Here is a 7,500-nt window from a genome sequence, read left to right as displayed (position 1 = left end):
CCACGGCCAGACTGCTGTGGGGAAGTATCAGTTTACTCCTGGTCTCCCTCGCTCATTCTAATTCTGGAAGGAGACCTGTAAACGGACAGAGGGAGGAGGGAGAGAAAAAGAGAGAGGGAGAGAGGGGAAAAAAAATAATCTTATATGTGTTTCCATCAGGTCCGTTCCACCCCTGTAACACTAGAAGTCTCATGCCGGGGATCCAATTTTATTAAATCAACTGTGCGACGACGTCGGGCAGTTTCCACAACATGGCCAGGTACGTGGGGCGCGCAGACAAAGTGTTCTTTGAGTGCTGCGGTCGGGCAGAGCGCCAGACGCCTTTCCACACCTAGCATTCTGGGAGCCCTTAGCGAGCGCCCGGGCGGTGGGCGCTCTTACCCTCGCCATTACTGCACTCAGCACATGGCCAAACGGCTCTGATAGCCACGTTCGCTGCTACCTTGGACCGGTGAGGTGTGTGTGTGTGTGTGTGTGTTTGTAGCTAGTTGAGCGGTTTGGCGTCTGTCAGGCAATTGCCAAGGCTGAGGCTCCATCGGTGCATAAATGTTCTAACGTTAATAAAACACCACCGAGAAAAGACTGGACCCTAATAAAGGCGGAGGGCTAATTGATATAGCCTAATGATGTAATAGGTGTGTCTATGACTGTGAATGATCATGAATAAAGATGAATGTGCATAAGGAACTCTGGATTGCACATATGTGATAAGTCTATACATAAGAAAGTACAGTATATATTGCGCAAGTGCAGGCTACTGTGTTTATGTGCGAGAGAGCGCATGTATATGTGTGTGTGTGTGTGTGTGTGCATGAGAGAGAGAGAAAGAGAGAGAGAGAGAGAGAGAGAGAGAGTGAAAGCACTGTGTGTGCACTTAAGAAAACGTGAACACTGAGTGAGAAAATCCTGTTTCGCCGATACAATAATTGAGCAGCTATAAATCACGCAGAGAGCCTAGGTAAATAAATAAGAGACGGCTTATTTATTTGATTCTGGGAAGCCGGAGCCGTAACTCACGTCTGGTCGCGGTTGGCGCCGTGTGTTCCTGAAGCACTGGGAGCCTGCTCACTGCCAAGCTTTCTGTTCTATCCACCAACACCCTGTAAAGCCTCTCTCTCCCTCTCTCTCTCTCTCTCTCTCTCTCACACACACACACATATCTCAAACGTGTCAGTATCACCGACACCCAGCGTGTGATAGCCGGGCTGACCGGCTAGCAGGCCAGCGGCGTGACCGGAGGAAAAGGCCGGCCGCGTGCTCTTCTGACCACACCTGACCAGGCTCTCTGAGCCCTACAGGTGTCGGCTCAGCGCGCACCGGTCCGACGGAGTTTCCCACCCGGTCGAAACGAGCGCAGAGGGTAACGCGGGGTAGATGGACGGTATTACTTTGTTGCTGAATAAGTTATGGTTCAGTTAAGCCTCCTCGCGCTCCTCTCGTCACGTTCCACCCCCCCCCCCCCACGTTCCACCCCCCCCTCCCCCCCGCCCCCCCCGAAACGGGAGGTGTGGGAGAAAAGTGCCGGGGGCTTTGCCGGGATTCCGATCCCCTCCCCTCCACGCCGGGCCTGTCCCCTAGCCAGCTGAAAGGCGGGCGGGACGGCGGCCATCTTGGCAGCGCCTGTCTTTTCCCTTACATACTTATTAAGGGCTTATTTTCCCTTGGCCCAGACTCTGCAGGAATAAGGTGCGCTCGCTGGCTGGAGAGGACCTCCACAATCTGGGGCCAATTTGAATGGAGAATTAGGAGGGAGGGAGGCACCAGCCAGACGGTAAAAGAAGTCCTTGGCCGGATAAGCATGTCATATCACAGACTGATATGATTATGATAATCTGTATTAATCTGACCACAACTACATCGATATTGATTAGTGTAAACCCCTCTCTGGCATGGACGCATGCACCCGCCCACACACACACACACACACACGTACGCACACGCACGCGCACGCACACACACACACACACACACACGTGCGCACACACACACACACACACACACACACACACACACACACACACAACATCTGGAGATACCAATGGAAACAATAGTAATGATATGGTTAGGATGGGAGACAGCGTGATGACACATAGACTGATGACTGAGGGCTGCTCCACGCGCTTCAGGGAGAGACTGCATCACATCACACCACAGTTCAGAAAACACACACACACACACACACACACACACACACACACACACACACACACACACACACACACACACACACACACACACATCTAGGCCCCTGTGGACCCAGTGACACAGCAGCACCCTCCGGTTAAGACTCTGGGGGGACGCCTAACAATACGCTCCATTCTCCTTCATCCCTTCCACTCTCTCCTCTCCCCTCCTCACCCCCTTCCTCCTGCGTCTGCCCATGACTAATGACCACGGGGGCGTTGTCACTGCGGACACCAGCACAACAACAGGACCCCCCCCCTCTCCCCCACTGAAGACAACATGTAAAGACATGACAAACACGTGCAGTCATATGTCATGTCATAGAGTTTCTTCTTCTCCATATGTGTGTATGTAGTGACACACTTTCGGCATGGCACTGTTGACTAGCTGGGATTCATGTTGTCCCAAAACGACACTTGCAGATGAGTTTCAACAGGCTTCTTAATAAGTGGTGACAGGCTACTTTCTCGTATGTCAAATGTTTTTTTTTTATCAGTCTGAATATGCCTCCATAGAGGGACAAAATGCACCATAAGAATTCTAGATACTGTAGATACCGCTAAATGGATAGGACAGCATTTGGTGCTCCTCTGTGTCGTCACGCAGTGCGCTGATGGATTGACCATGCCTTCTCAGACAAACAGCGCAGAGGTGGAAATAGCCATGTTGTCGACAGAACCAACTCTGATTGAATTGATGGAGGAATCTGGACTTGAGACTTCAGCTATGAATGAGTTGATCAAACGGGGGAGGCATGGGTTAGGCTGGGCCAGTCTGACATGGATGTAGTGGGGAACTACTGTACACTACACACCATGTGCTGGCAAGGGCTGATTATGGCCTAGCTAGCCCTCGTGGTCAAGAAAGGGAGGGGTGCATGGACCAGTTTCTCTTTGTAACTGGTTCTAGAAAGTGCCATTAGCTATACTGTATATTTCTGTGGCCTCTGTTGACTCTTTTAAAACTCTTAAGACTCAGCTTTTTAGACAAGCCTTTGTCTAGTCTCCTGTGTCTTTTATGTTTCTTCGTCTTTGTTTTTGTGTTATTGTACGTTTTGCCATTGTTAGGGGTCAAGCACCGAAGGTGCATAGAACCCTATTGTAATTGTTTTTTTTGTCATTTTCCTTGACGCCCTTGAATAACTTGAAGTCCTCAACCAAAAATGCTGTAACTTAGCATGTCACAACTACAGACCATGTGTAACTACGTCACAAAGACTCACCATGATTTGCCCATAGGTGGCGCTACAATAAGCAATTTAGCGTACAATTCTGCCAAGTCCGCACCGATTGACGAAAATGTATGAAACTTGGTAGACGTACGACATTCCTCATGAGGAACAACTTCGCAATTTGGACCCATGATCTCTGCCATGATGGACTTGGCTGGTAGGCAAAACCTACAAAAAGTTTCTTCTCATAAACCCAATCGGTCTGAAATTTCATACATATGTTAAGGGTGCATGTCTCCCTAAAGGGTGTTCACAGCTAAGATATCCAATCCAAGATGGCAGAGAAACTGGCATTCAAAAATGAAAAAATGTAAAAAAGTTCAAAGTTCAAGTGCTTATTGTTATACAACAATAATCTACGGACATGAAACTCACAGTACACAAATATTATTCTACTATGTTGCACCTTAGAGCAAAAATTTGAGTGTTGAAATTTCAGGGTTAAACATTTCCGAGTTGATTTCCACTCCCAAAGTGTACTTTTAACACCTGCTGATTTACTGTAAATGGTGTTGTGTTAATTATTTGACAGTTGATCACATCAGTGTTCAACAACACCGAGATATAATTAAGCTCCGCACATGCATTTCACTTGTTCGAGTTGTTGGAGACAATAAGTCGAAGCCATCTTCTTCCATGAGTGCAGTTCTATCCTGGTAAGTGCAATTATGTCAAACTTATAGAAACAATTAAAAATTGGTGCTGTGAACTGCAGTATGTACAATGGAACATCTATGGAGATGTTTTATGCTTTACAAAGCCTTCAGGACTGAACACTAAATTGGTCTAGGTCACCATGTGCTAACTGTTAAGTTAGCAAGCTAGCCAACCAACAGTCTATGCTAGCTAGCTAAAAGTGTCCTTTATCACGATTTAACATTATGACGATTTAACAATTCACATGCAAGTGCGATGAAAAACAAAGCTTTGTATGTGTGTTTTTATATTATTATATGAAATCTTGTTTGTGGCTGGAGCTAAAGTTAACGTCTTTTTCACTGCTTTCACTGCAGTTGAACATCAAAGGGGTGGCAAAAACATGTCCCAACACACACTGTGTGGATGTAGTTTCATTTTGTAGGTTTTACCATTCAGTGTTAATTTACTTTGTCAAACTTTCTTGCATGTCATGAGTAAAAATGCTGGTCCAGGTGAAGTACAGCCAACTGCAGAAGTATGTGAAATTTAAGGTTGAATGATGGTTTGACTTTATGCAATTCCATGAAAAAGGTTATTTCCATCTCACGCTCCATCAAGCGCTCACAAGCACTCTCTCTGGGATTCTTTTGTGTCTTTACCATCCGTTTTGAATTCAAACTATCGTATAATCCGTTCTGGTTTGGGGACCTATATTATTATATGCTCTAGCCGGATCTAACTGAGTGTTACTCAACCTGCCAACTCACAGACATAAATATAAGTTCCACAAACCAGAGTGGATTACACGATAGTTTCAATTCAAAACGGATGGTAAATAGACACAAAAGAATCCCTGAGAGACTTTACTCATTTTAATTTGTTTTTGGGTGTTTGGGGGTGTTGTTTGGACAGGCTAACATGACTTAATAAGGTTGCACTAGCATTAGCCACCAGTGGAAATTGGAATGACCCAAAGCTATCTACAGCATGGAATTAACTGAAAATGATCTCCATCAGTCAAAAACTTCAAAGGTAAGTTGAAAATGAGGCCCTTGTTCAACAATTCCAGAATATCCTTTTAAACTCACTCCTCAGCTCTCTTGGCACAGTTGGTAGTGTATCCGTTTGTGGAGCGTGATGTGCTGTGGAGAGCGTGGTATCAAATCCTGCTTCTGCCCCTGGGCAAGCCCTTCACAGGCATTACAGCTGCACATTCTTCTTGTCTAATGTTCTTCGTGTCCTTATCTTATCTCTATTCATGCTGCAGTTTGGAGGAGCATCTCCGCAAACAGCAGGGTCAGCGGCCATACCTCCTCGCTGCTGGGCTTCAGAAGGGCTAGATTGACTGCTTCTACAGTACATCGTCATGGATAAGCATCTCATCCCATGCCAGGCAAACCGCTCGCCCGGGGCATTTGATGAACTTTTCAAAGCACATTTTGTGTTTAACGTGTCTTATGATGCTGCACTTGTGAACTTCTACACATTCCTGCAGACGACAGTGTATAACATTGATGTGGGGGAAATGAAGGAGACACCCAGAGTTAGAGAACTGAGAGCCAGACTGCTTAACCATACAGTACTCACATTCTTCGAGTAAGTGGCTACAGCAATGCTGAGCTGTTTCATGTGTCAGAAAGTGTATCCCAGCAGTCAGCGGTTGATTACACATTTAAGAGTCCAACATGGTTACTATCCTGGACCAAAGTTCAAATTGTTTTGTTCTCAGCAAGGCTGTAGGCATCAGCTCCTAATATATACAGTACAGGTTTTCGGAAGCACCTTAATAGTGTTCATAGCAATGTTGAGCAAATTTCTCAAACTTCAACTGTTGCGGGTTCCAGTGAACCATTTCCAACTTGATTTCAGGCAGATGCTTTGGAGGATGGATTTAATCTCCCAAATCAGAGCAGCTCTTCCAGTGTTTCTTCTGAGAACAATAATTCAGGACTTGCTAAGGATCCGACCAAAGAAATGTGTGCATCAATCATGGCCAAATTACAGGGGAGTGGGATTTCCAACAGTTTGGTATCCTCAATTGTAGGAGATTTGGAAGAACTAACAAGTGTGCTTTCTCTCACAAGCAAAGCAGACAGTTATTTCCGTTTTACCTGTGACTGACCCCAATTTATCTATGATAAATTAATCTTTAAAAAAATCCCATGAAAACCCATTCACAAATCAGAATGCAGAATAGAAAAGAAATAAAAACGTCAGCCAAAAGTTTTTTGAGCCAGTACAAATAACAAAAATGTTGTAGAGCCAGTAGAAATAAGACTGGGAGTGAGATATGACAGCAGGCGTAATCAGAAATCCGGTACTTATGATCAAGTACCTGTGAAGGATAATTTGGTATATGTGCCGATTATAGAAACATTGAAGTTTTGGTGCAGAAATCCAGACATTTGTGCTTTACTAAAGAAAGAGTGTAGATCTGAGCCTGACACTTACTGACTTTTTTAAAACCCACCCTTTGTTTTCAGCTTAAAGACACACATTAATAATTAATGATGATGATTTTGAAACAGCAAATCCCCTTGGCTCTAAAAGTGGAATTCATAAAATAGGCTGTCTGTATTTTATTTTAAGCCCCCAATTTTCCCCCAAAATGTAATTCGGTTTTAATGAACATTCATCTGGTATCACTTTTTCACACACAAGATCTCCACAAGTATGGTTTTGATGACTATTTTCTTATTAATGGACATATTTTGATATTTTTTCATTCTTTATACCATTTTTTGGTTCCTGCTTTCTTCCATACCAGGGGCTGAAGTAACAGTGAGTAGCCAGAAATAGTGGCTCACAGTAGCTCATTTGTCAACACGAAATGGCAGTTCAGAGGGGCGGCCATGACAGCTAAGAGCCGATGCCCAGTCTCGCCTTCAGTCAAAAAAGTACATGACAAAATGAAACCCTCCGAACCATCTGGCCATATGAGCCATATGATACATAGAGAACAGGACTGGGCTGGGCGGGGCTTACTGTGGTAGCCAGCAGTAAAAGCATGCAGCGGTAGCAGGAGGGGGGTGACGAGGACAGAGGCTGAGGGTGGTGTGTGGGGCAAGCGGTCCGCGGCGACGGCACAGCTTGGTGGAGCCCACATGTGTGAAGGCACTGATGGACGCGTCGGTGACAGATGCATGTTTGGCTGAGCCCTGTGCAGCTGTGTGTGTGTGTGTGTGTGTGTGTGTGTGTGTGTGTCTCATAGAGTGTAATGGGTCACCTGGGTCTCAGCTCCTCTGTTCCAGTAAAAGGAATATCGCGGCCTTTCCCCTTGGCTCCACTGGGTCCGCCAGCGTCAACTGTCAGTGTGTGTGTGTGTGTGTTTTCAGGGCCAGGTTAACTTCATAGGGATAATAAACTGGGATAAGCTGGAGTGAATTGGATCCGTATCAATATATTTGTGCACGTGTGTTTGTGTGATTGTGTGGTGCAATGTGTGT

This window comes from Borostomias antarcticus (genome assembly GCF_949987555.1).
Source record: "Borostomias antarcticus genome assembly, chromosome: 5".
In the NCBI taxonomy this organism is placed as follows: Eukaryota; Metazoa; Chordata; class Actinopteri; order Stomiiformes; family Stomiidae; genus Borostomias; species Borostomias antarcticus.
Note: the sequence above shows the minus strand (reverse complement) of the source record.